Consider the following 27777-nt stretch of genomic DNA (forward strand, 5'->3'; position numbering starts at 1 on the left):
GCATGATGCAGTTTTTTCTGCGCCAAAAACCATGCAAAAGTGGACGCATACGTCACAAAATGCTGCGTTGTGCATGCGTTTACATTTGCGTTGTGCGTTGCTTCGCCAACGCTGCACCGCACAACGCAAATGTGAACGTAGCCTAAGGTAGTCTCATACAGCAAATGTGAACTCAGTGATCTGCTGTCTGGGCATGGTAGACCTGGGGCACTTTTCTAAAAAAAATGGATCTATGCACATAGCACCAATCCCTCGCACAGCACATATGGTACTCCATTGGGTCTGTCGCACAGTAGATGACATAGTATAACACATATATAGTAATATATCAGAATGTCAACATGGCATCAGGGGAACCCTGAACAGTTCAGCGAGTCAAAAGGGAGATTCATAAATTCATAAAGAAACAGTCTGTTATTTGTAAGAGGCCGAAAACCCATTTTCAACCCTCTTACATGTGCACAACCTAGGATTAGTGGGGGTTTCAGCAGTCAGAGCCCCTGACAACATAAATTTACTGCTTATCCTGAAAATAGGTGATAAATGTTGATAATGAAGTCCCATAAAGAAGAAAAAAATAGCAGCAACACTTCAGATGTTTGTGATAAATATCCGTAGTCCTTTATTTCTCAACGAGTTACATGGACAAGGTGATGCGGGCAGGACATGTGTGTTGTTCACGCTTCCACGGGTTCATCTGGACCCGTGGAAGCGTGAACAACGCGAAACGGCCGTCGTCCTGTCTCTCTTGCCTGCATAACCTGCACTTGTCCTGCCCGCATCACCTTGTCCACGTAACTCGTTGAGAAATAAAGGACTAAGGATATTTATCACAAACATCTGAAGTGTTGCTGCTATTTTTTTCATCTTTATGGGACTTTTTTACATGTGTTTTCTTCAGCAAGCACCTTCAACAGTGTGATCCTATCACTGCAACGTGTCCGTGATTCAGAGTCCACCTTGCAATACCTGTGAGTAAAGTGCGCTTCTCAGTGCCATTCGTATTTTCTTGTTTTTTTGAAATGTTGATAATGAGACAACGTTTCGATTTCATCTTCATTGAGTCTGCTACCTAGATACATGAATGCTGAGCGATCACATCTTACTGGAGATCAATCTCCCATACACGAATAAAACTAAACAATTCCAAAAACACAAATGACAAATAGAAGTAATGAAAACTACAAAGTTTTGAGACTCTTACAAGAAACAATGTCCCCCCCACCCCCTCCTGTTGCGTCTGCTGCCCCCTCCTCCTCCTCCTCTTGCTCACTGGACAAATCTATCCAGTTTCTTTGTTACTCCAAAAAGCTGATTCATCAAGAATTTCACAATTTCTCTCAGCAGGAAAGTCGAGTCCACAGAAGAAATAAAGAACTGGAGAGAGGTCCTCAGAAGGAGAGTTTATGGCATTTTTCTCAGAGCTTTCAAAAGATCCATTCTTTGTCAGTCACACTTTTGAGAGACATATAGGAGACATAAGGAGGGAGGGAAGGAAGGAAAGGGTAGACAGGAAGGAAGGAAGGATACAAGAAGGAAGGAGGGACAGGAATAAAGGAAAGACAGACAAGAAGGAAGGAAAAGGTAGACAGGAAGGAAGGAGCGACCGGAAGGAAATGGTAGACAGGAAGGAAGGGGAAACAGGAAGGAAGGAAAGACAGGATGGAAAGAAGAAGAAACAGGAAGGAAGGACAGACAAGAAGAAAGGAAAAGGGAGACAGGGAGGAAGGAGAGACAGGAAGGAAGGAGAGACAGGAAGGAAAAAGAAACAGGAAGGAAGAAAATGGCAGACAAGAAGGGAGGATGAAGACAGGAAGGAAAGAAGGGCAGACAGAAAGGAAGGGAGGATAGACAGGAAGGAAGAAAATGGCAGACAAGAAGGGAGGACACAGACAGGAAGGAAGGAGAGACAGGAAGGAAAGAAGGGCAGATAGGAAGGAAGGGTAGACAGGAAGGAAGGAGAGACAGGAAGGAAGGAAAGGGCAGAAAGGAAGTAAGGAATAAAAAAAAGAATGGATGGAAAGACAGAGAAAGAAAGAGAAAGGGAAGGAGAGAGAAAGTTAAAGAAGGAAAAGGAAAGGAGAGAGAGAAAGAAGGTAAGGGAAATGGAAGGAAGGTGAGAGAGAGAAGGAAATGGAAGGAGGAGAGAGAAAGAAAGGGAAATGGAAGGAGGAGAGAGAAAGAAAGGGAAATTGAAGGATGGAGAGAGAGGGAAAGAAAGAATGGAAGGGAAAGGGAACAAGACAGAGAAAGACAGAAATTAACGTACTACTTATTAGAAGTGTCCCCTTAGAGACCTTGGCTTTCCTGATCCCTTCTACAGCTCTATTTTTAATATATCTATTGATAGATGTGTTTTTTTCTGCACTTTTTTGCGTATGGGGAGATGCAGTGTTTAATAACAGCGAAATGAATCAGATTTCTAACATTTCATTCACACGGTGAATTACGGTATTTTTAATTGCATTTTTTACCTGATTTAAAAAAAAGCAGCAAGTCAGTTCTTTTAGTATTTTTACTGCACTTTTTCCCCATTGAGATGAAAATAGTTTGGCACTAAAAGTGCTTCATAAATGCACATAATCTCCACTGCAGTTTTCTACACAAAAGCCTCCTGTACATGAGAACATACCCTTACAGTCCTTCTGATCCTGCTTTGCAGTGTGTCAGTCCTCACTGTCATTCTTGCATTCTACTGAGCTCAGGAGATGAACAGTCACATACACTGTCCAGGTAGAAATACGCTGTAATAGTGTATTTTATATATAGGATGTAGCCCCAGAATCGGATTACACCGTGTCCCTGTGCAATTACCCATCATGTGAGGTGTATCCTATAACAATACCTAAAACATCCCACTGACTCCCATTGTCCACAAAATATTGTAAATTATGGCCCAATGAAAGGCCCGAGGGGCTTCCCTAGAACATTGGGCGGATTAAATGTTATTTCCCTGAAGCAACGTGAAGGTTAATTGCCCTCATTCATTAGGAGACTTTTATCTCCATAGGAGTCTATGGAGCTCGCAAATGACCGAGTGCGCTACTGAAAATTGTTAATCATACGACCAATTATTAACAGATCAGAGGTAACGTGACTCTAATCCTCTCCCCCCAAAATCTTTTTGAAGTGATAGATGAATTCAGCTCTTCTAACATCCTCAATTAGCTGTGAAAGACTTTCAAAGGAAACTCATCCAGGGAGACAATATGACAAGAGCGTCACCAGGAACGGTAAAGGTTCACTCACAAATTATCGCCTTCTTCTAGGGTCTGATTTACAGAGAAAGCAATGAAGTGATGTAACACAAAGTGAGTGCGTCGCTACATATTATCACATCTGATCGCACGACACATCTCACCCAACATTGGAAAATCGTTATAGCAGTTATATTCTTGTACATAGGGGCAGTATTATAGTAGTTATATTCTTGTACATAGGGGCAGTATTATAGTAGTTATATTCTTGTATATAAGAGCAGTATTATAGTAGTTATATTCTTGTATATAGGAGCAGTATTATAGTAGTTATATTCTTGTATATAGGAGCAGTATTATAGTAGTTATATTCTTGTATATAGGAGCAGTATTATAGTAGTTATATTCTTGTACATAGGGACAGTATTATAGTAGTTATATTCTTGTACATAGGGGGCAGTATTATAGTAGTTATATTCTTGTATATAGGAGCAGTATTATAGTAGTTATATTCTTGTACATAGGAGCAGTATTATAGTAGTTATATTCTTGTACATAGGGACAGTATTATAGTAGTTATATTCTTGTACATAGGGGCAGTATTATAGTAGTTATATTCTTGTATATAGGGGGCAGTATTATAGTAGTTATATTCTTGTACATAGGGGTCAGTATTATAGTAGTTATATTCTTGTATATAGGAGCAGTATTATAGTAGTTATATTCTTGTATATAGGAGCAGTATTATAGTAGTTATATTCTTGTACATAGGGACAGTATTATAGTAGTTATATTCTTGTACATAGGGGCAGTATTATAGTAGTTATATTCTTGTACATAGGGGCAGTATTATAGTAGTTATATTCTTGTACATAGGGGGCAGTATTATAGTAGTTATATTCTTGTACATAGGGGCAGTATTATATTGTCGGGGTCGTAATACGACAATTAATCCTCATTCACCAGTCATTCCAAATTGTAATGTGAGCGCAGAGCTTCTGGTACCGAAAAAGAAATGATTCAGACACGTAGCTGATTCAATCTTTGCTGATGCTCTGGCGTTCAGCTCATTGAGTAGCCGAGCAACAACTGTGCTTTATTTTTCAATACATAGTACTAAAAAGGGAATGCAATGGGTGGGGTTTAAGCAGCATACATCTAGTGCTCAGTCTCTCTCTCTGATTCGTCGAACGTCTCCTGGTGAATTCCTCCTCTTCTGCTCATTCTTTTAGTTTCGATTCCAAAGAAATGATTCATCCCTCCAGACACAAACCAGAAACGAAACTGAACCCTGGCGGCCATTTTAAATACAATTACATTTGCATTAACTAACAGATAGGAAAAACTTATTGTTTCACAGTATAAAAGTATAGCAGTACAAAAAGAGTATAAAGTTATATAAAAGTATAAAAAGTATATAAGAAAATACATTTTCACCTTGACAATCCCCCCTAAACACTAAGTTTTTCCCTTAAAGAAGGATCCTTCGAGACTGTCCATGTGATGGGGAAAGGGGAGGTGGATTTCTTCATCCAGACACCTCAGAAACTCTCCCCTAGCGAGAGGCCTCCAGGCAGCTGAACCCTTCACTAACCTCACATGGAGTTCTCCCACTGTCCCTAAACTAAATCTTAGTATCATCTGAGAATGGGGGGTTCTGTCTACTCTCTTGAGGGGAATGTACTTAGGGATCTCCCTTGGATCAGTACCATCGTACTCTGGTGGGTCTACTTCTTGATTGAGGAAGGTGCCAGTCGAGATTGCTTTCACTATCTACCTAGGCCTGCCCAGGTGTACTTATACATCTATCATATTGTCATTATTTGTTTGTAAAATGAGAAAGGTTGGTTCTCAGGGTCAGCCAATTGTTTTTGCATAGCTAGCTATTCAGAGGGCCTCCAGGGATAATACTCCCGTATCTGTCTTACCCTACCTGATGTGGTTGGTTCTCTGGTGGTGGGGGGCGACATGACATGCTGGTCTACAGCTCCTTCCCAAAAGGATTACTGTCAGCCTACTCCCAAAAGTTAATGTCCCCACTATCCACCAACCACAATCCTGTGTCAGCTTCTTATATCACTACATGTGATCTTGTCTGGACAGGATTCAGTGTAATTCTCTTAGGTCGGGTTGCAGCACGGGTCATACAAGTGTTAGGGCCCAAATCCTCAACTATACCCTGGAAGGCATCACAGCTATAATTGACAAATCTTTGTTTACTGTAATATATGTATATATTTGATCCATTCAACATTTTTATTAATCTGCACCTGTGGGATTATAGAAGCAAAGCCAGCATAGATCTGGTTCTGGGCTTTAAACTGGTCCGGTACCCCCCTTGGCACTCCAATGGCATCAATATATATACTAGTGGATCTTCTTCATAACTCATGTGGAGCTGATCAAGACTTCTCCTCTTTCTGGTAGGTTCATCAGGTATCTTTGGTGTACATATATTGTGTATGTTTAATTAGCAAATCAGTATCTAGAGAACTGTTCTCTTCGCAGAAACTTGTCTCGAAGATCCCTACTGGTGTACCTGTGGTGTCGTGGAAATTATAGCAGGTGTAATTGTCAGCTAATACGGTTACTTCTCCTGGGACCTTTAGTTTAGGTTTCTTATGAATCAGTGGGACGTAATCTGGGCAATCAGTAGGCTTCAAACCTTTCAACAGATTCATAACACAGGCAGTGATGTTGTCATCAGGGAAAAGCAATGCATGTGTGTAGAGGTGCGTATTCGCAGCAGCACAAGCAATACATCCTACAGAGATGTTCTGGACTTTTACATTGTATCTTACCCATTCTAACCATAGGTTTTTCCTTGGGGCTGTTTGTGTTTCTATGGAGAAAACCTCTTGCCAACCGAGACCTGGAATGGGGATCACTTCATTAACTATATTTTGCAAACGCTCACCTGGGCCTAAATTCCCATGGTATCCACTACTAAATACATAATTATAATTTCTTCCCAATACAAATGTCTGCAGATCAGCAGACTAGGGGTTTTCAAGATTCAGGAGGAGGGGGTAACAATTTTTACCCCATTTACAGCCCCTAAGTGGTTGCAGAAGGGCTGTTAGATGCATTCTCTCACGAAGACTCCTACCCGTCCTATCCTTAGGGAACATGGCTTCGCTAGGTTTATATCCCCAATGATCTCCCGTATTCCAAGCAGCATCTGACCAATAATAACGGTTATTGTTGTCATTTCTGGTAACGCACATATAAAACTGGATGATCTCCTCTACCACCCGTTCAGTCTCGGGACACTTGACTACATCACAGAAATCAAATCGCCAGATATTTACCAGGGCTGTCAGGTTTACCCAGAGAATAGTGGGACCAGAATTCTTATTTATACAATAGGGGCCGAAGAGGTAGGGGCGAGGATGGCCCCTGGTCCCAGGATCAAAAACAACAGCAACATTTCCCTTCAGTCACTACTGTGACTAAACACTGGTTCGGTCTCTTTTACAGTGTGAGGCGTGGATCCAGGTGCTCTTTCCTTCAAGTTTTACTGCAGTGGGGGTAACCAAGATCACCGTGTGAAGTCCTTCAAATCTTGTCTGGAGACAATCTCTGCACACAAACTTTTTCACATACACCAGGTCTCCTGGCACAAAGGGATGGTGTCCAGGAACCTTGTCTGGGTCTGGAAGAGAACTGAAGACGGTTAAATGCACTTTGACAAAGTGTCCATGTAAGGCCTGCACATAGCTAGTCAAGTCCTGGTACTTGAGCTGCAACTGTTGTGGAAAGAAACATTCAAAATTGGGGCTCCTGCCAAACAGAACCTCATACGGTGACAGCCCTGTCTTCCTGTTTGGGGTATGTCTTACTGGAAACAAAGCTAGAGGGAGGCATTCTGTCCATGGTTTACCAGTCTCTGCCATTGCCTTCTGGATTTTAAGCTTAAAAGTTCCATTTAGTCTCTCCACTTTTCCACTACTCTGTGCATGGAGTATGCAATGCTTGACTTACCCCCAGTGCTGCCATTACCTCTGACATGATCTCTCCAGTAAAATGGGAACCCTGATCGCTTTCAATGACTTCAGGAACTCCATACCTGCATATGATCTCAGCCATCAGTGTCTTCGCCGTTGTCTTAGCCGTAGCTTTGGCAACTGGGTAGGCTTCTGGCCAACCTGAAAATAAATCAATGCAGACCAACACATACTCATACGTCCCTACCCTGGGTAACTGAATATAATCAATCTGCAGTCTCTGGAATGGGTTAAAGGGCCGGGGAGTGTGTTTGGATGGGGTTTTCACTGTCCTACCCTGATTATGTGTGGCACATATCATGCAGCTCTGTACCTGCCTTTCTGCGCAGGTGGAAAACCCGGGGGCAATCCATTGTTTCTGTAGGGTGTCACACATGGCCGTCTTCGAGTGGTGCACATTCCCGTGCAGAACCTGTGCCATCATTGGGTACAGTACCTGTGGTAGGCAGACCTTTTCACCCCTCCCCCATAGTCCGGTAACGGTATCAGAGCAAGCCCCTATCTTTTGCCACCTATCTTTCTCCTCCTTACTTGCCTGTTCTTGTAACCGGGCTAAGATGTCTTTCAACACAAGTGGAGATGGTGGGGTGTCCAGGTGATGTACTTGAGAGGCTACAGGAGTGCTTGCTGCTTTCTTCGCAGCCTGGTCTGCCAGTGCGTTACCCTTTGTCCGTCCACCAGTGCCTTTGTATGTGCCTTTACCTTTATGATGCCTGATTGGGTGGGAAACTGTAGTGCATTCATAAGTTGCTGGACTGCCTCAGCATGTTTAAAGGGGTGGCCATTTGCTGTCAGGAAAGCCCTGGCTCTCCAGATAGGCCCATAACCGTGTGCAATGCCAAAAGCATACCTGGAATCAGTGTAGATATTTACAGTCTTACCTTCTGCTAGTTTGCTCTGCTTCTTGTGCAGACATATGAGCTGGCATTGACTCTGCCTTGATTATCTCATGTTCTGAGACCACAGCATATCTGGTACAGTAGCGTCCTTGGTCATCTTGGTGACGGGATCCATATACAAAAAGCTCAAAATCAGCATTAGAATGGGCACACTAGAGACCAGCCGTTTCCTGAGACATCAATTCTAGACAATCATGGGGTTTGGAAACCTAATCTTGTTCCTCTGGATCCATTTTAGAAAGAAAAAGAGTGTCCTTTTTTCATGTCACCTATATGTCACCTACTCCTCCCCCCTTTTGGATCCAGGGGAACTAGGAGAAGAGTAGCGGGGTTCAGGACAGTGCACCTTTTCAATATCACATTAGTAGGCATGAGAATAGCAGACTGAAGTCGCAGCTGTCTGGTCATGGACATGTGGCTAGATTGTACTTGGTTAGGGATACTATATACATCGTGTGGGGTATGGACCGTCAGTGGGTAATCCAAAACAATCTCTGAAGATTTGTGTAGCAATAGCTGGACAGACAACACAGTCCAAATACAGGAGGGACTTCCTCTTGCCACCCTATCCAGGCGGCCGCTGTAATAAGCAACAGGTCTCTATTTGTCTCCATGAAGCTGAGTCAGCACACCTGTAGCATGTCCTGCATAGGTGAGCTCTGTCTGCAAGGCAGTCTGCAGACATAGGGTTAAAAGAAATATTTGAGTAGGGGACTGAATTCATATAAGGTGGGAGAACTGGAGTTGGAGTCTGTTACATAGAGATAAGGAACACTATGACCTCGCAGCTGCAACGGTGGGGGCCAGTGAGCGAGCAAGAACTGCTACGGCTAGTGATTTAACCCTTATCTTTTCTGCTGGGCTAAATTCTTTTGACTAAACCAAGGACAAAGAAAACTTTGGAATGCAATACATTGCCCGCACCCCCCCCCTCCCCCGTAGCCCACAGCACCGAGGGGAAAAATTGCAAGCAAGTCGCGCAGGGATTCACACAGCCCCCTCCCATCTGGTAACACGGAGATAAGAACTTTCGCTGCATTCCACAGCGCACATAAGGAGAACTGACAAAAAAAAATAAAAAATAAAAAAATAAAAATCTCGCAGCGGTCTGCTCAGCCCCTCCCCCACAGTACACAGCACTGATACAAAGCTCCGTATCTTCTACAGTCACAAACTACAGCAGTTTTCAGACCTAATTTCTACAAAACTTTCCTATAATCCTCCGTGGTCTGGGCGGAGCCCCAAGGACGGTCCGTACGCACACACAAGGCAGGTCTCCGCCCAGGTTGGATTCTGCACAACACAAACAGGACACACCTACGCTTTTGGAGAGCTCTTTCCGCCGCCATTACAGGGCGGTAGCTGGGACTACATTTTCATCATCAGTGGCACGGCGGCCATTTTACAATCTGTAAGATCACAGTTCACAGGCATTTTATAACCAAACATGGGCTCCGCATTGTCTGATCCTTCCTCTCCATCAACCTATTTTCATCCTTTGTTCTTTAAGCTTCGCGCAACTCGCAGATGAGCTTGCGCTTGTTCTAACAATCCTTTATCTTTCAACATGCCTCGTTTATTTTCTATGAGATTGGGCCACATAGCCGGCTGCAATCTCCCTGACTAGGGCAATCCTACATGCTTATACAATCTCTCAACATTCTTGACTGCCTTCTTGCCTTCCCGTGACCATTGTCTTGACTTCCACGGCATCCTCATCTAACTTGTGGGGCACTGACTTCTTCTGCTTTAAGATACGCAGCTTGGCTCACAGAATACTACGCCCTGCTATAGCTCAGGATCGCTGGCAGCGATATCAACGCTGGTGTCCCACAATACGGAAACTCGCTCAACGTATTAGAAAAAGACGAGCCTCGCGCTCAATATTTTCTGTCCCTAACCTGAACACAGCGATTAACAGACTATCCTGCCACGATATTCTAAACAGTCGGGAAGCGGTCTCCTAGTGAGAGCCCTCCACAGAAATACAGGTGGTCCCTGCTCGGGACGTCTTAATTACCTAGCTGGTACAATATCACAGAGGCTGCGTCTCCTATCCCTTCCTCTAAGCTGCCCCACAACCTACAACTGGCTCAATTTTTCAGTCCACTTCACTACTAGACAATAGTCATGGGTAGGATGATTGAACGGAGTACAATGACCGGTGAGGGAGGTGTGGTGTACAGAGGTCGCACAGGATGCGACGTCTCTCAGTTGCTGGTTCAGAGCGTGGCACAGGATCACGTTTGATCTCACCACTCGATCATTCACCTCCCGGACCCAAGGAGACTACAGACAAACCAATAACGGCTGAGGCACTAGCAAGTGTGACACATACAATGTATATGATCGCCACTTACCGCGTGCAGAGGGTGATCAGTCCTCGAGGTCAGCCACTACGGGTATCATCCACAGACATCCAGGCATGGGTCCAGAGGGTCTCGGATCGCTGGCCACGGCCCCCGTTGGGCTCCAAAATTGTCGGGGTCGTAATACGACAATTAATCCTCATTCACCAGTCATTCCAAATTGTAATGTGAGCGCAGAGCTTCTGGTACCGAAAAAGAAATGATTCAGACACGTAGCTGATTCAATCTTTGCTGATGCTCTGGCGTTCAGCTCATTGAGTAGCCGAGCAACAACTGTGCTTTATTTTTCAATACATAGTACTAAAAAGGGAATGCAATGGGTGGGGTTTAAGCAGCATACATCTAGTGCTCAGTCTCTCTCTCTGATTCGTCGAACGTCTCCTGGTGAATTCCTCCTCTTCTTCTCATTCTTTTAGTTTCGATTCCAAAGAAATGATTCATCCCTCCAGACACAAACCAGAAACGAAACTGAACCCTGGCGGCCATTTTAAATACAATTACATTTGCATTAACTAACAGATAGGAAAAACTTATTGTTTCACAGTATAAAAGTATAGCAGTACAAAAAGAGTATAAAGTTATATAAAAGTATAAAAAGTATATAAGAAAATACATTTTCACCTTGACAATAGTAGTTATATTCTTGTACATAGGGGGCAGTATTATAGTAGTTATATTCTTGTATATAGGAGCAGTATTATAGTAGTTATATTCTTGTACATAGGGACAGTATTATAGTAGTTATATTCTTGTACATAGGAGCAGTATTATAGTAGTTATATTCTTGTACATAGGGGCAGTATTATAGTAGTTATATTCTTGTACATAGGGGCAGTATTATAGTAGTTATATTCTTGTACATAGGGGCAGTATTATAGTAGTTATATTCTTGTATATAGGAGCAGTATTATAGTAGTTATATTCTTGTACATAGGGACAGTATTATAGTAGTTATATTCTTGTACATAGGGGCAGTATTATAGTAGTTATATTCTTGTACATAGGGGCAGTATTATAGTAGTTATATTCTTGTACATAGGGGCAGTATTATAGTAGTTATATTCTTGTACATAGGGGGCAGTATTATAGTAGTTATATTCTTGTATATAGGAGCAGTATTATAGTAGTTATATTCTTGTACATAGGGACAGTATTATAGTAGTTATATTCTTGTACATAGGGGGCAGTATTATAGTAGTTATATTCTTGTACATAGGAGCAGTATTATAGTAGTTATATTCTTGTACATAGGAGCAGTATTATAGTAGTTATATTCTTGTACATAGGGGCAGTATTATAGTAGTTATATTCTTGTACATAGGGGCAGTATTATAGTAGTTATATTCTTGTATATAGGAGCAGTATTATAGTAGTTATATTCTTGTACATAGGGACAGTATTATAGTAGTTATATTCTTGTACATAGGGGCAGTATTATAGTAGTTATATTCTTGTACATAGGGGGCAGTATTATAGTAGTTATATTCTTGTATATAGGAGCAGTATTATAGTAGTTATATTCTTGTACATAGGGACAGTATTATAGTAGTTATATTCTTGTACATAGGGGGCAGTATTATAGTAGTTATATTCTTGTACATAGGAGCAGTATTATAGTAGTTATATTCTTGTACATAGGGGTAGTATTATAGTAGTTATATTCTTGTACATAGGGACAGTATTATAGTAGTTATATTCTTGTACATAGGGGGCAGTATTATAGTAGTTATATTCTTGTACATAGGGGCAGTATTATAGTAGTTATATTCTTGTACATAGGGGCAGTATTATAGTAGTTATATTCATGTACATAGTTGCAGTATTATAGTAGTTATATTCTTGTACATAGGGACAGTATTATAGTAGTTATATTCTTGTACATAGGGGGCAGTATTATAGTAGTTATATTCTTGTACATAGGGGCAGTATTATAGTAGTTATATTCTTGTACATAGGGGCAGTATTATAGTAGTTATATTCTTGTACATAGGGGGCAGTATTATAGTAGTTATATTCTTGTACATAGGAGCAGTATTATAGTAGTTATATTCTTGTACATAGGAACAGTATTATAGTAGTTATATTCTTGTACATAGGAGCAGTATTATAGTAGTTATATTCTTGTACATAGGGGCAGTATTATAGTAGTTATATTCTTGTACATAGGGGCAGTATTATAGTAGTTATATTCTTGTACATAGGGGGCAGTATTATAGTAGTTATATTCTTGTACATAGGGGCAGTATTATAGTAGTTATATTCTTGTACATAGGGGCAGTATTATAGTAGTTATATTCTTGTACATAGGGACAGTATTATAGTAGTTATATTCTTGTACATAGGGGGCAGTATTATAGTAGTTATATTCTTGTACATAGGGGCAGTATTATAGTAGTTATATTCTTGTACATAGGGGCAGTATTATAGTAGTTATATTCTTGTACATAGGGGGCAGTATTATAGTAGTTATATTCTTGTACATAGGAGCAGTATTATAGTAGTTATATTCTTGTACATAGGAGCAGTATTATAGTAGTTATATTCTTGTACATAGGAGCAGTATTATAGCAGTTATATTCTTGTACATAGGAGCAGTATTATAGTAGTTATATTCTTGTACATAGGGGGCAGTATTATAGTAGTTATATTCTTGTACATAGGGGCAGTATTATAGTAGTTATATTCTTGTACATAGGGGCAGTATTATAGTAGTTATATTCTTGTACATAGTTGCAGTATTATAGTAGTTATATTCTTGTACATAGGGACAGTATTATAGTAGTTATATTCTTGTACATAGGGGGCAGTATTATAGTAGTTATATTCTTGTACATAGGGGCAGTATTATAGTAGTTATATTCTTGTACATAGGGGCAGTATTATAGTAGTTATATTCTTGTACATAGGGGGCAGTATTATAGTAGTTATATTCTTGTACATAGGAGCAGTATTATAGTAGTTATATTCTTGTACATAGGAACAGTATTATAGTAGTTATATTCTTGTACATAGGAGCAGTATTATAGTAGTTATATTCTTGTACATAGGGGCAGTATTATAGTAGTTATATTCTTGTACATAGGGGCAGTATTATAGTAGTTATATTCTTGTACATAGGGGGCAGTATTATAGTAGTTATATTCTTGTACATAGGGGCAGTATTATAGTAGTTATATTCTTGTACATAGGGGCAGTATTATAGTAGTTATATTCTTGTACATAGGGACAGTATTATAGTAGTTATATTCTTGTACATAGGGGGCAGTATTATAGTAGTTATATTCTTGTACATAGGGGCAGTATTATAGTAGTTATATTCTTGTACATAGGGGCAGTATTATAGTAGTTATATTCTTGTACATAGGGGGCAGTATTATAGTAGTTATATTCTTGTACATAGGAGCAGTATTATAGTAGTTATATTCTTGTACATAGGAGCAGTATTATAGTAGTTATATTCTTGTACATAGGAGCAGTATTATAGTAGTTATATTCTTGTACATAGGAGCAGTATTATAGTAGTTATATTCTTGTATATAGGGGCAGTGTTATAGTAGTTATATTCTTGCACATAGGAGCAGTATTATAGTAGTTATATTCTTGTACATAGGGACAGTATTATAGTAGTTATATTCTTGTACATAGGGGCAGTATTATAGTAGTTATATTCTTGTACATAGGGACAGTATTATAGTAGTTATATTCTTGTACATAGGGGGCAGTATTATAGTAGTTATATTCTTGTACATAGGGGCAGTATTATAGTAGTTATATTCTTGTACATAGGGGCAGTATTATAGTAGTTATATTCTTGTACATAGGGGGCAGTATTATAGTAGTTATATTCTTGTACATAGGAGCAGTATTATAGTAGTTATATTCTTGTACATAGGAGCAGTATTATAGTAGTTATATTCTTGTACATAGGAGCAGTATTATAGTAGTTATATTCTTGTATATAGGGGGCAGTGTTATAGTAGTTATATTCTTGCACATAGGAGCAGTATTATAGTAGTTATATTCTTGTACATAGGGGCAGTATTACAGTAGTTATATTCTTGTACATAGGGGCAGTATTATAGTAGTTATATTCTTGTACATAGGGGCAGTATTATAGTAGTTATATTCTTTTACATAGGGGCAGTATTATAATAGTTATATTCTTGTAAATAGGAGCAGTATTATAGGAGTTATATTCTTGTATATAGCAGCAGTATTACAATAGTTATATTCTTGTACATAGGAGCAGTATTATAGTAGTTATATTCTTGTACATAGGAGCAGTATTATAGTAGTTATAATCTTGTACATAGGAGGCAGTATTATAGTAGTTATATTCTTGTACATAGGAGGCAGTATTATAGTAGTTATATTTTTGTACATAGGGGGCAGTATTATAGTAGTTATATTCTTGTACATAGGGGCAGTATTATAGCAGCTATATTCTTGTACATAGGGGCAGTATTATAGTAGTTATATTCTTGTACATAGGGGCAGTATTATAGCAGTTATATTCTTGTACATAGGGGCAGTATTATAGCAGTTATATTCTTGTACATAGGGGCAGTATTATAGTACTTACAGTATATTATTGTACATAGGAGCAGTATTACAGTAGTTGTATGTTTGTATATAGGAGTATTATAGTAGTTATATTCTTGTACATAGGAGCAGTATTATAGTACTTATATTATTGTACATAGGAGCAGTATTACAGTAGTTGTATGCTTGTATATAGGAGCATTATAGTAGTTATATTCTTGTACATAGGGGCAGTATTATAGCAGTTATATTCTTGTACATAAGCTTTTGTTCTTATCAGTGTGAATAAATTCATTCCACAACTAGTACTGGAAAATGAATAATTGCGGTTTTACATTCCTTACATTGACATTTTGCAGACATCACTTGCAGCAGATAATAGGGAGGTGTTCATGAACTGTTATATTATAGAGTTGAGCTCTCACCAGGTTTGGACAATGCTCCTGGCAATACTTATATATATATATACGATCATACTTACATTTTACAATACTTTCTTTCCTGCGGCTTGTTCACACTTGCTCAGTTTAGATCTGGTTTTAATATATTTCCAGCTCATGATAAGAGATCAAATTCACAGTAAAAGTTGAAAATGGCATTTTTCCCCACATCTGGTCTTGTGCACAACACATGGATAACTTTTTCATCAGTTTCTAACAGTTAGGTAAAGGAGCGAGCCGGTAACGTTTGTAGAAAAGAGGACACCTCATAGCAAGGATCTAAATGGGCGCTCTGATTGAAGATGGAGTTTGCCACACATGACAGTGTTCATTCTTTCAATGACCACTGGACCAACTTTTAACCCCCTTGTCTTCTGCCCAGGTTCTCACCACTCAGTAACAAAACGGATGGGAATAATAATAACTTTTGAAGCACCAGTGGTAGATAACTTTTGTATCTTTGGATTTGTAGTCATTGGTTTTCGCCTGTGTGATGCCCCAGGGTCCTGGTTGTCACAGTGGCATTGCTTTCCTTATGGGGAGAGGGATGTCACGCTTGGAAGTGATGAAGGATATCTTTCACCAGGTAATCACATACACACAACACGTTCACACTCCAGGCCAGAAGGAGGAGCACTAAACCTGGTTTAGGGTGAACTCCCCTATAAATACATTCTGGTCTGGAGGGAGAGAGAGAGTTCAGTCAGACTGTCAGAGGACAGAGGAGACTGCAGACAGACATAGAATGTCAGAAGGTCTGAAGGGACCCTGTAGTCTGAGGTACTACAGCTCCTGGCGGAAAGAGGAAACTTAGAAGGAAAGAACAACTTGTGGAAAATGTGCAGGAGAGAGAAGGCACAGGAGAGTGACCCCAGGGGAGCAGAGCAGTGATTTGGCTATCTCCCTGGCTAGTGCAGATTCCGGTAGCCGGAAGACCGAGGCTGTGGCGGACTCTAAGAGACACAGCAGAAACCGGCAGGACAGCTGAACTGCAAGTTACCTGTCCGCCTTTGCATCCAGGAGGCACAGTGACACATAGAGCCCGGGTAATGATAGAGACTCTATAAAAAGGCTCAAGTCACCTGTCATACGGGTTTATGTCCTAACCTATATGGTGGACAGAGAGGAACTGTGGGACCTTATCAGAAGCCATAGGCAGTAAGGGACTACAACACCCCCGCGCCTTGAGGAAGGCTTTCATCTCCACCTGGTAAAGGGGACTCTGGATTTGCTTCCAAGCCGGCCGGACCCTGCCTGCCCTGTGATCTGGTGCCCTGGACTGTGGTTGCTTGAAGCTACAGTAAACCAGGTAAAGACTGCAAACCTGTGTCCTCGTTCTTTACTGCACCATTCACCATCTCCAACTACACACGGGAGCCCTTGGGACATACTTCACCTGTGGGAAGTTATACCATCTAGCTGCCATACCATCACCCTAGAGGACCCTTTTAAGTAGCGTCAGTCCCTACTGACCGAATACCACAGGTGGCGTCATGAACTTATACAAACTTTATTCACCAAATTCCTCTAACGTCTTTCCCTTTAACAAGGGCGCCCAGGGCCACAGACCGGGTCGCTGCCACCGTGACATCCCCCTGTAAGCTGACTGGACCAGGTGCCGAGTACCCCACGGCCCTGGCGGGTGACTCACATGGATTCATAATAAAGCCATTTTTCAAACCCATAAAGAGCCATCAAAAGTTTAAAATATATATTTTTTATATGCTTATACTTAATCGCTCAACTTCCCGGTCTCTCAACTTCTCACCGTCAACCGTCGAGTCCTCATCACATCTGTCTCCTGCCACTTTTGATGCGCATGGGTATGCAAGGTGAGAGTGCACTTCGTGAGAATGGGGGATGCTATGACCTTTCACGCTTGTGCCGAACCCTCCTGGGTTTCATCAAAGCCGGAAGTTCCGTCTAATTGTGAGAGGTACGGGGATTTTTTGTGCAAGTGGCAGGAATCAGAAGATATCCTGAGGACTGGATGGGTGATAGTGTGGAGTAGAGGGGACAGAGAGGTGATGAGGAGTGTAGGAGTCGGAGAGATGACAGTGAGGAGCAGGGGGGACTGAGAGATGACAGTGAGGAGCAGAGGGGACTGAGAGGTGACAGTGAGGAGCGGAGGGGCCGGAGAGGTGACAGTAAGGAGCAGAGGAACCGGAGAGGTGACAGTGAGGAATAGAGGGGACTGAGAGGTGACAGTGAGGAGCGGAGGGGCCGGAGAGGTTACAAAGAGGAGCAGAGGAACCGGAGAGGTGACAGTGAGGAGCAGAGGGGACTGAGAGGTGACTGTGAGGAGCAGAGGGGACTGAGAAGTGACAGTGAGGAGCAGAGGGGCCAGAGAGGTGACAGTAAGGAGCAGAGGGGCCGGAGAGGTGACAGTGAGGAGCAGAGGGGCCAAAGAGATGAGCGGAGGCTAAGTATAAGGATTTTCCTTTTTTATTACATATCATGTTTATTATGTTCTGGGGTCTGGATAGACCCCCAAACATTAGAAGAGACATTAAATTTGTAGAGAAGAACTTCTCCAAAAATCAAATGTCCAGGGAAAAAAACGCACAAACCAGTGAATTTTAATTTTGCTTGATCCGCTCATCTCTAGTCTTGTGGTTTGCTGAAACTTCGTTTACAAAAAGGCTAAAAAAATGTCCCCTAAGGGGGGCAGATCTCTAGCTAAGAGGCGGTTGCTGCAGAGTGGTGCACAGAACACCAAGCCTTGCCGACTGGTGACTCCACGTTTTTCTCATTCTTTTCTACGTCTAGTGTCCCTTTAATAAATCTGGGGCCGACATGTTTTGCATTTCTCCAGTCACCGGTGTCTGTTCTCTCCCCTACACGACTTTCTGAACTTAACGTGTCTTGAAAAAACGTTGCTACCGATCCGTGCTTTCACCTTCACCGTTTTTAAGAGAGGGTCACACATTAAACTAATTTCCTTCACAATTGGAATTTTTGTGGATGACAGAACACCGGCCATGGAGGCCTTATTATGCTGCCGCAACTGTCAAATCCTAAATCGATCCTTCTGTCAGTAACACATGGAGCCTGAACGACTTAGTTTGCACAAGAAAAAGTTTAATAGGAAACAGACAGCGGACATTAATCAAGAAAAGTTTAATGTCATGCAGCGCCTGTCTATTTTACAAGCATTGCTGTTGTATTTGGATACCCCGTGGCATGTTATAATGCAATCTATACAATATAAACAGCAAGCAAAGCATCTACTGCCCCGTACATTATGTCAGAGGAAATGCTGGGGGGGGTGGGGGGGAGCGGAATGAGAAACAGATTTCGGTAAGTGGCCTGTATCATAAAACTCCATTATCATGAGTTCTGTAGTGTGAAGATGAGGAGTTTATCTGTGGACATAAATTTTATCTTTAAAATGTACAATAAGTCTGGTGGGCGCTGTGCCTTTACCATAAGGTAAGTCGTATTGGTAGCAGCCAATCAGATTTTCATTTTAAAAAAGGGCAATATATTTATATAAAAATACCTTTTAAGACTCACCAGGTGAGTCCAAGCCCAAGGTCCGGGTGGGCAATTGGGCCATGGGCGTCGGTGCAGTAGTTAGGTGGGCATGTTGGATACAGACAACTGAGGGACAGGAGACTGCAGGCAGGTAGGCGGAGTGTAGGAAAATGCAGGCAGTAGCGAATCGTCCAGGAGACCGCAGGCAGGTGGAGTTCAGGGCACCGCAGGCAGGTGGGAGACATCAAGGAGACCACAGGAAAGCAGGAGGGAGACGTCAAGGAGACCACAGGCAAGCAATCGGTAGACATCCAGGATACTGCAGGTACGCAAGCAGGAAATGTCCAGGAGACCGCATGCAGGTGGAGTTCAGGGCACCGCAGGCAGGCAGAAGACATCCAGGAGACCACAGGAAAGCAGGAGGGAGACGTCAAGGAGACCACAGGCATGCAAGCCAGAGACATCCAGGAGACTACAGAGAAGCAGTTGAGCAGGTCAAGGTGTGTTGAGCAAGCCAGAGTCTAGCTACACCAAAGTCTTAATACCAAGACACAGGTGTGTTTCTTGGTGAGTCTTATATAGGCTGTGGCGGTTGCTCACATGGGATAAAAGCCCAATGTGGAGCACAACAGAGTTTAGTGGACCGTGGTGATGGAAGCAAGGCCCGGATCAGGGACAGGTGTGAAACAATACCCCTTACGGTTTGGGCCCTAAGGGTGGATTCCCATCATTTAATGAGAACTTATCAGCAGTAAAAAGTGCCTAGTCTTTGCTCTCCTTTTATTTCCACTGCTCCTCTGAGTATCCAGTTTTTTTATTGTTTTTTTTAAATCCGCCATATGGTTCTAGAGACATGGGCCTTTTTATTTAGTACTAATTATTAAGGTCTTTTTAAAGAGGGCATGGTTCACCGGATCCTCTGGGGCGTGTCTTTGGGCTGATTTGTATAATTACTCTGTGAGCCACACACCCCTTGTAAAACACCATAACAATTACCACTAAATAAGAAGTCCCATATCTCTAGAACCAAATGGCCAATATAGAAAAAAAAAAAAAACAATACTCAAGGGAGCAGAGGTAATAAAAAAGAGCCCAAACTGTACACTTTTGACCAGGTGACAGATCCTCCTTTCTTTTTTATCATAGAGGCGCCTTAGGCCACTGGACATTGCAGTGAACTTCAACACAACTCCGCTCATAACAGTGCGGGTCCAGAGGTCAGACCCCCAAGATCAAAAAGTGATGCCATATCCTAGCTATATACTATCACTTTATATACTGCAAGTACCAATGCAACCATTATAATGCCCACCTTTATGTTTTATAGGAAGTCAGGTGGGTCTTATTTTCTACAGGAAGTGCCTTTGTACTAATAGGGTGGGTCATTGTTCACACTGGTTTCTTGAATTCGTTACCCTTGGTATAGTGAAATGAGCTTTCAGTTCAGGGCATTGGACAATGATAAGAGCAATGCATGATGAGAAGAAAGAGGAAGAAAGTTTCAGCTCCTATAGTGCTGGCAGAATGCTGGTAAAGATGAACCACCCACTTAAGAAGACAAGTCACCAAGCATACGAATAGGGACAGTTCCTGGACATATTAGACTGGCTTGTGCCCCAAAGGCAGTTTTACCTTGAGGTGCAGGATGAGGGTGGCAAAACCATAAATATAAGGCTTATATATGGGCCTTTGGATGTAAATGAGAATGGCCTCTTTCACTGACATGATGAAGACATCTTGAATATGGGGAGGAATAAAATCACAAAGCTCATTATAAAGTTGCAGAACCTTTTACTATATACAGTCATTAATCTTTATTTACTTAGAACTGGAAGACTTCATTAGGAATGTGCCGCTAGTCTGACATCATTACCTATTAATATGTAAGTCCTATGTATATCTACTAAAAAAAATATATATACAATATCTATACGGTGTAAATATTTGATGCAATGTGCAAAACAGTTTGGTTACATTGATGTATCGGTTCCTTCTGATCTCCTGCAAGCAAGAGATTTCCATAAATAAATATGAGATTCTCCATACTGTGCCGCCACTCACTGCTCCTGGATAAACAATGTGTTCTCTCTATCAAAATATACAGAACTCTGCAGACTCCGATACTCCAGGACTGAAGCAATAGGGCAGGATTAGAAGATCCGATGATGGTCCTTGACGATCATTGATACAAAGAGAGGAATTTGCAGACAAGGAGGTGAAGCAGAGAGGGGAGATTGTAAGTAGTATTACTTACCCATAATAGTGCAGGATCGAGATGGCCCACCATCACAGCCCCGACGCGCGTTTTGAGTGTAGCTTTTTCAAGGAGAAAATTTGATAGTTATTTAGGAATATTTATTATATCTTAAAAAAACATTCCAGCTATTTGTCAGCTGTCCTCAGAAGCAGCAATGAATCTCTGGCGATCAGGAACCTGCCACCAAGTCTTAGATTCCATCACAGTGCCACCAATGGAAAAATTAGGTTTTACAGTGTTCCCATTGGATTGTACAATGGATATTCTTGGTCCTCCAAAGTGAAGTGGAGTCTATGGAGTCTTGGGTGCTGAGATCTGATGAGTATTAGACGCTGGGCTGAGGTCTCATTGGTTTGGGTCTCTAAAGTTTAATGTGCTCTGGGTGCTGAAATATGGAGACTGATTAGTCTTCAGTGGTCAAGTCTGGAGTCTGAAGAGTCTTGGATGCTGAGATTTGTTGAGTATTGGGTGCTGGACTGGAGTCTCTTAGATAATAGGCTCTGAAGTCTAAGAGTTTTGAGTAGTGAAGTATGGAGATTGAGGAGCCTTGAGTTTGTAATTCTGGGATGTGATGAAGTCTTGGGTGCTGGAAGTTTGGTAGCTTAGGTCGCATGATAAACTGGGTGCTGAAATCTGGAGAATTAAGGTGATGAGATCTGGAGTGTGATGTGTCTTAGGAGCTGAAGTCTGAGGTTTCATAAGTCTTGGGTGCTTGACTGAGGTGTGATGAGTAGGGATGGGCGGACCGGTGAAAGGCAGAGTTCTGGTACCATACCCAAACATTTTAGTAAGTTTGGTTCGGGTACCAGAACAATACCCAAACTTCCACCAGAACCCAAACCTCATTAAAAATAATGGATACCCGAACTGCTAAGAAATCGAAAAAAATTCTCTCTCTCAGTCCTTACCCCAAACTGTTCCGCAGAAAGTCTGTGTTCGGCGTTCAGGCCCAAACAGTGATTTTCCGCTATGAACGCCGAACATTTCTGTTCGGGTTCGCCCATCTAAAATTATGAGTCCTGAGTGCTGAAGAATGAAATCTGATGAGTCTTGGGTGCTGGAATCTGGAGTATTAAGAGTCTAAGGTGCTGAGATCTAAGACCTGATGAGTTTCAGGAGCTGGACTCTGAGGTCGCCTGCGTTTTGGGTGCTTGGCTGGGGTCTGATAGCTCATGGGCTCTGAAATATGATAAATCCGAGGTGCTAAAAAATTAAATCTGATGAGACTTAGTTGGGGTTACATACAAGTTATAGATATTACTTACAGTAAACAAACTAACATTGACAGACTGATACAGAGGAGCGAGGACCCTGCCCTTGCGGGTTTACATTCTGCAGGATTATGGGGAAGGAGACAGTAGGTTGAGGGTTGCTGCAGCCCGGCGTTGGTGAGGCGGTAGCTTCGGTAGTGATGAGGAGGTCAGTGCAGGCTGTAGGCTTTCCTGAAGAGATGGGTTTTCAGGTTCCATCTGAAGGATCCGAATGTGGTTGATAGTCAGACGTGTTGGGGCAGAGAATTCCAGAGGATGGGGGATATTCGGGAGAAGTCTTGGAGGCGATTGGATGAGGAGCGAATAAGTGTGGAGGAGAGAAGGAGGTCTTGGGAGGACCGGAGATTACGTAAGGGAAGATATCGGGAGATTAGTTCAGAGATATAAAGAGGAGACAGGTTATGGATGGCTTTGTAGGTCAGTATTAGTAATTTGAACTGGATACGCTGAGGAAATGGGAGCCAGTGAAGAGATTTGCAGAGGGGGGAAGCGGAGGAGTAGCGAGGAGAGAGATTAATTAGTCGGGCAGCAGAGTTAAGGATGGACTGGAGAGGTGCAAGGATGTTAGCAGGGAGGCCGCAGAAAAGGATGTTGCAGTAGTCAAGGCGGGAGATGATGAGGGCATGCACAAGCATTTTAGTAGATTGAAGGTTGAGGAAAGGACGGATTCTGGAGATATTTTTGAGCTGGAGGTGACAGGAGGTGGACAGAGCTTGGATGTGCGGTTTGAAGGACAGGGCAGAGTCAAAGGTTACTCCGAGGCAGCGGACTTCCGGTACGGGGGAAAGCATGATGTCATTGATTGCGATAGATAGGTCAGGTAAGGAAGATCTATGGGATGGAGGAAAGATGATGAGTTCAGATTTGTCCACATTGAGTTTGAGGAAGCGAGAGGAGAAGAAGGAGGATATGGCTGATAGGCACTCTGGGATTCTGGACAGCAGAGCGGTGACATCTGGGCGAGAGAGGTAGATCTGAGTGTCATCAGCATAAAGATGGTACTGGAATCCATGGGACTTTATGAGTTGTCCCAGGCCAAGTGTATAGATTGAGAAGAGTAGGGGTCCTAGAACAGAGCCTTGGGGGACTCCAACAGAGAGAGGGTGGGATGAGGAGGTAGTGTGGGAGTGGGAGACACTGAATGTGCGGTTGGAAAGGTACGAGGAGATCCAGGATAGGGCGAGGTCTTTGATGCCAAAGGAGGAGAGGATCTGTAGTAGGAGGCAGTGGTCAACTGTATCGAAAGCAGAGGACAGGTCTAGAAGATTGAAAACTAAATTACCACTTAATTACCATGTCATTTATATAAAGTTGTCAATTATGGTTACAGCAATATCCATCCGCACCCTTCATGAATATACATAGCACTGGCAGAATACAGACTGTCATCTATGGTACCGGTGTTCAGCCGATAGTCTATGCAAGACAAGGGAGGTTGGGATTTTATTATTAGAGCATACATTGTTGCACGGGGGTCATTTCCAATAACTTTTTATTAGAGCATTGTTATTTATTGCTGGTGAAGCCTCACACTAATGAAATCTGTCAACAATTCGCCGACATAGAGCAGAGATATCCGCTGTGTGCCTGTATGTAGGAGGTGGGCCCTTAGATCTAGGAGAGACATCATTGTAAATGTGATTTAGCTCTGTCTCCGCTACTGTCTGATCTTATCTTCACATGTTCAGAGCTGGAATTTGGCCATGGAAAATACACTGAGTCTGAAAAAGTGGAGCAAATACTCCACAAACTGCCATGGAGACAGTAGATGAAGTGGAGCGACCGATCAGTGGGGACTCACAAATCATCGCTATTCATCCTTCCTACATAATAGTATATGGAACAGAAGCCTACATAACTTTACAACTCCTCTCCACCCATGCAAGTTGCAAAAATTGTGGCAAAAACCTAGGCCTGCAGTCCAATGATGCAACAATACACACAAGCTGCATCGCCCTATAATTCTGATGCATTATATTCCGAGAGCCTGGCCTTCTGTCATTGCTCGGTAGATCCACATGCCATGACGGCACTGAGAAATGAACCTGTGTGTAGTGACTCTATAAAATATATGAGTTTCAATTTTTGTATTGAAGAACTGAAATACACTGCTCAAAAAAATAAAGGGAACACTTAAACAACAGAATATTACTCCAAGTAAATCAAACTTCTGTGAAATCAAACTGTCCACTTAGGAACCAACACTGATTAACAATCAATTTCACCTGCTGTTGTGCGAATGGAATAGACAACAGATGGAAATTATTGGCAATTATGACACACTCAATAAAGGAGTGGTTCTGCAGGTGGGAACCACAGACCACATCTCAGTACCAGTGCTTTCTGGATGATGTTTTGGTCACTTTTGAATGTTGGTTGTGCTTTCACACTTGTGGTAGCATGAGACAGACTCTACAACCCACACAAGTGGCTCAGGTAGTGCAGCTCATCCAGGATGGCACATCAATGCGAGCTGTGGCAAGAAGGTTTGCTGTGTCTGTCAGTGTAGCGTCCAGAGGCTGGAGGCGCTACCAGGAGACAGGCCAGTACACCAGGAGACGTGGAGGGGGCTGTAGGAGGGCAACAACCCAGCAGCAGGACCGCTACCTCAGCCTTTGAACAAGGAGGAACAGGAGGAGCACTGCCAGAGATTTGCAAAATGACCTCCAGCAGGCCACAAATGTGCATGTGTTGGCCCAAACGTTTAGAATCCGACTCCATGAGGATGATCTGAGTGCCCGACGTCCAAAGATGGGGGTTGTGCTCACAGCCCAACACCGTGCAGGACTCTGGGCATTTCCACAGAACACCAGGATTGGCAAATTCGCCACTGGAGCCCTGTGCTCTTCACAGATGAAAGCAGGTTCACACTGAGCACATGTGACAAACGTGACAGAGTCTGGAGACGCCGTCGAGAGTGATCTGCTGCCTGCGACATCCTTCAGCATGACCGGTTTGCCAGTGGCTCAGTAATGGTGTGGGGGGGCATTTCTTTAGAGTGCCGCACAGCCCTGCATGTACTCGCCAGAGCTAGCCTGACTGCCATTAGGCACTGAGATGAGATCCTCAGACCCCTTGTGAGAAAATATGAGGGTGCTGTTGGCCCTGGGTTCCTCATAATGCAGGACAATGCCAGACCTCATGTGGCTGGAGTTTGTCAGCAGTTCCTGCAAATGAAGGCATTGAAGCTATGGACTGGCCCGTCCGTTCCCCAGACCTGAATCCGATTGAACACATCTGGGACATCATGTCTCGCACCATCCACCAATGTCACGTTGCACCACAGACTGTACAGGAGTTGGCGAATGCTTTAGTCCAGGTCTGGGAGGAGATCCCTCCGGAGATCATCCGCCGCCTCATCAGGAGCATGCCCAGGCATTGCATGGAGGCCATACAGGCACGTGGAGGCCACACACACTACTGAGCATCATTTCCTTGTTTTGAGGCATTTCCACTGAAGTTGGATCAGCCTGTAATTTGATTTTCCATTTTGATTTTGAGTATCGTTCCATATCCAGGCCTCCACTGGTTAATAAATTTGATTTCCATTGATGATTTTTGTGTGATTTTGCTGTCAGCACAATCAACTTTGTACAGATCAAAGTGTTCAATGAGAATATTTCATTCATTCAGATCTAGGATGTGTTATTTGAGTGTTCCCTTTATTTTTTTGAGCAGCGTAAATTAACTTTTTGATGATATTCTAATTTTGCAAGAAGCACCCGTAGATCACTCCATACATGCATTGCGTCATACATACATCAGCATATATACACTCAGTACATGCACTAATCAGCATATTTACACTCCATACATGCACTAATCAGCATACAGTGGGGGGAATAAGTATTTGATCCCTTCTGATTTTGTAAGTTTGCCCACTGACAAAGACATGAACAGTCTATAATTTTAAGGGTAGGTTAATTTTAACATTGAGAGAGAATATCAAAAATAAAACCCAGATAATCACATTGTATAAATTATATAAATTTGCATTTTGCAGTGAGAAATAAGTATTTGATCCCCTACCAACCATTAAGAGTTCTGGCTCCTACAGACCAGTAAACCGCTCCTAATCAACTTGTTACCTGCATTAAAGACAGCTGTCTTACATAGTCACCTTTATAAATGACTCATGTCCACAAACTCAATTAATCAGTCAGACTCTAACCTCTACAACATGGGCAAGACCAAAGAGCTTTATAAGGATGTCAGGGATAAGATCATAGACCTGCACAAAGCTGGAATGGGCTACAAAACCATAAGTAAGACGCTGGGTGAGAAGGCGACAACTGTTGGTTTAATAGTGAGAAAATGGAAGAAATACAAAATTTCTTCCCTTAAAATTATAGACTGTTCATGTCTTTGTCAATGGGCAAATTTACAAAATCAGCAAGGGATCAAATACTTATTTCCCCCACTATATATACACTGCATGTTATAATACCTGCACTAACATATGGAAGATTTGGACTTCAGAAAATGTTATTTCAGGAATCTTTTTTTCAATAATATCCAAAATATTTCTTAATATTTCCCTTTCACATCTTAATATAAGTAAATGATGAAAACTTTTTTTCTTGAAATGTAAAAAGTGCATATTCAGCTAAATCACTAATACGATAAAAAGAAAGCCTTATTGTTCCGCCAGACAAAGACCGCCTATCAAATTTCATAACTCCTCATTCTCAAGACAAAAGTCCTCGTCTGGGGCAGCCCGGTCCCTTTGAACCTTACATACCATCATGTATGTGAAAGAAAGAAATACAGTCTTAAGTCCATCTGATAAATATCGCTCCAAAATAGAATTATTCGCTGACATTTCTGCTATTTCATTATGGCATTGAGAAAGAAAAATGTCACATGCCCCTTGTACCGAGAGGTTATACTGTGCCCTAATATTGTGTTACAAGTCAAATTCCATCAAGGCCAGTGGGGGGTTTAAGCATGAGTAAACCAGTTCATACACATTCCCAGTTAAATGTGCTTCGGGTGAAACTGGTCGTAATAAGCATAATGGCCTCCTTTACAGCAGCCACGGGGCTTGTTACCAGGGATGGCCATAGTTGGGTGCATGGCCTGTGCGGCCACACAGGGCTCATTAGCCTCTAAAAAGAAGGGGTATTAAAGTTGGATAAGCCAGAAACCTACAATGCCACTTAAAGGGGATCTATCAAATGCCTTAAATACTTATTTGTTTTACTGCCGCTGTTCTCCTGAATCCGGCGATGCTTTTCTTTTGTTCCTGCGCCTCTCTGTTCCTGAGATATGGCCCCTTCTCCCCTGTATATAAATGTAGAATTTTTAGCCAACTGGGA

The sequence above is a fragment of the Ranitomeya variabilis genome, chromosome 8 (assembly GCF_051348905.1).
Source record: "Ranitomeya variabilis isolate aRanVar5 chromosome 8, aRanVar5.hap1, whole genome shotgun sequence".
NCBI classification, from domain to species: domain Eukaryota; kingdom Metazoa; phylum Chordata; class Amphibia; order Anura; family Dendrobatidae; genus Ranitomeya; species Ranitomeya variabilis.